General features: G+C 40.8%; 1 pseudogene; it reads right to left on the bottom strand.

Annotated features, from left to right (window-relative positions):
* Positions 1-200: 200 nt before the first annotated feature.
* Positions 201-2,611, bottom strand: LOC109239097 (annotated as a pseudogene).
* Between the last annotated feature and the right edge of the window lie 412 nt (positions 2,612-3,023).

Raw genomic sequence — 3,023 nt, 5'->3', positions numbered from 1 at the left:
AATTAGCTGAAGGCTACAAATCTTATTATTTAATAAATTGATAATTGGTACCTGAAAGCTATTAAACTTGGTGCTACGTTCAAATTCAACAGTAGAGCAAGAAGAACAAATGGACACACAAATGTAACTAAGAATAGAGATCATATCTCATACTTTCATTATATAACCAGAGCAGAAGCTGGCTTAATATTACAGCAAAAAGAAACTTATTGAAGATAACATTATAACAAGGTACTTAGATTGAGATACTATTGGGAATTCCTTTAGCAGTAAGTCCTGCTTCACTTGTAGGGTACAGCAATGTGCATGGCATCTTAACAGGCCCAGTCCTATTCTTCAATTTCCCATCATTGTTCATCTTCGATATATTTTCCTCTATTTCAGCCAGCTTCTTTCCAAACCTTTCAAAAGCTTTCACTGCTTCTTTGTCCATTGTCCATTCAAGAGAGTCTCTCTTTGGCCAAGATAAATTTCATCTGAGGTATGTGTTGATAAAACCTCAAGAGCAGATATGCCGATCAAAGTTTGGAACTGTGGCGTAATCGTCTTTAGATATCCCTTTACGGGGTTCAACTTAAGCTCCTCATACTCAGGGGTTCCAGGCTCTGGAATAAGCCTTCGGCTCATACCAGGGCGATTTGGAGCAAAGCCTCCATACGGATACTGCCCAAAGTTAACAGCAGCATGAAGAGCAGATGCCGTCCAGATAATGATTGTCAATGAGTCGACTAGCTCTTGATGTGTTTGCATCTTAGGCCACCAGGGCTCATCTTTCTTGTCACCATGTCCTACTTCGCGAACCTCCTTCAACCAAGCTTGGAGTTCAATGTCTTTCTGAATCATGTCATCTGATTTGTAATACAAACTGGTATACTCCTGTACCCAATTTTTGATTGCTGACCAGATTTCAAGTACATCTACCGCATAAGGATAATCCTCAATTAGTAGGCGGACACCATGTTTGGTATCAGGATCCTCCACTGCCACTCCTCTGAAAACCAAAAAAACTTAATAATCATTACCTTAGGACATTGTAACATAGTTGATAGACTGCAGTACAAAGTAATGACTCACCTCTTAACAAGTTCAGCAGGGAGAGCTTGATCAGGGAAAGCCCAATCCCTATAAGCAATTGATGTCAACTCCATTGACAGTGGTCCAGGGAAAACAGTTTTCTCAACAATACCTCCAGCGTTAAGTACAGCCTGTCGAGCCAAGGCGTTGATATGCATTGTGTCACGGAAGTGAGGATGCAAAAGCTTATAGATAGGATGGAGCACGCTCAGCTGCCTATGTGTCGCTATCACAAAAGGCTCTACTGAAGCATGAGTACGTAACCTGCAAAGAAAATTAGACACGATATCAAACAAATGTCTTAACAGACTAGTATTAATGCAGTTCAACATATTTTGGTACCAGTGGCTGAGGAGTTGGTGCACTCCAGAGTCATTGATTGCAACAAATGCCTTTGCAATTTGCCATAAAGCACCCTCAACACCTTTTTCGGCTGGAGTAAATACTTTGCTGATTGCACCAAGTTGATCTCCATCTGGATGAGGCAAGCTTAATTCAATGACTATTGGCTTCAAAGTTCCCTCTTTTTGCAGAAAGAGCACAGTTCTCGAGGCATATATCTTCGAATGTGACATGTTAACTTTCCATGCATATGGCATCACTATGTCATGGTAATTCAGAATGAACAATCGATTGACCTTCATTGCCTAATAAGAATCAATAATGCGGTTGAGTCACCACTAGCCAGGGTAAACTGCTTTCCAGGCACAGCTTTGTTAGAAGCATTAAATAGTCGAATTAGTTACCTCCTCAATGGACAGTCCATCTAGCTGATTCTGTATGTGTTCTCGGGTTATTTTGCTTGATTGGTCACCATATATTTTAGGATCCAGCTTGCTTGTTGGAGGGAACTCCTATATCACAAGAGCAACGAATGTAAACTACAACATTCCTTCGACAAAAGACAAGGTCTTAAAAAAGGTTGCAAGAGATTTACTTTTAGGCCAGTTATGCACACAGGGTTCAGTCCAGCTAGCGTCTCTCTTCCGAATTCTTCATCTGACATCCAAGCCGACTTCTCCTCTGTTGAAACAGTGCACAATTTCAGAAACCATAAAACAAAGAGAAATACAGGAAGGGGTCAAGCCAAAATCTCATCGATAGTTACCTCTAATAACATGCGGCGTTGGATACTTGAGAAAACCAGGAGATCCTGGTTCATAAACTTTCAGTACATCTTCAAAGCTGTTAAATTCATTAAGAGTGATGTTTCCTAAAGCAGCAAGCTGAGGAGCAAAGAGCTGAGCAATGGCTTTCTGCGCATTACTAAGCACATCTGTCTGCTTCAAGGGCGAAAACTGTTCATCCCTTGGGACATAAATTGCAAAGCTAGCTATTTGTGGCAGCCGGCTTTCACTTTTAGGATCTATACAACCAATTGTAAAAACAAACAAGGAAACTCGTACGAAGATGGCAACAAGTTCAATAGCAAGATGGTTTTATCTTCTTCCTCGATTTTCACTGCGAGGTTGGCAAGATGTGTGATTTGTCCGTTAAACACATTTAAATGTGACAAAAAATTCGTACCTTCACCCATGTGTAGGGCGTATAACTGCTTCTTCATATACAATTTATTTGTCAGCGTTTTGGACATGTATAGGCCTTCCAACCTTGTCTAAATTCCACGTGCAGTGTCTTCATCAATGGTGTTATTTACCACATCATCTGATAAGTGCAACCTGATTGCACTAGCAGCTCTTTCATCCAAGTCAGCCCCATCCTCAGCTTTCATGGTATCAGGCTTTTTGGCATCAGCATCTAGTACCTCATCCTTGTTGGATAAGGTACTAGATCCCTCATCCTTGTTGGATAAGCAGATCCCTCATCCTTCTTTGCCATGTTGAGAAACCGTTATCTCCGTTGAATTTTGCTACCTCGTACTTTACTCCGGACATTTTTATTTTTCACCGAGTATAGTACTACCAACAGTGAATAGTATTTCAGTGAAC

This window comes from Nicotiana attenuata, unplaced genomic scaffold (genome assembly GCF_001879085.1).
Source record: "Nicotiana attenuata strain UT unplaced genomic scaffold, NIATTr2, whole genome shotgun sequence".
Lineage (NCBI taxonomy): Eukaryota > Viridiplantae > Streptophyta > Magnoliopsida > Solanales > Solanaceae > Nicotiana > Nicotiana attenuata.
This window is presented reverse-complemented; position numbering and strand designations above follow the sequence as displayed.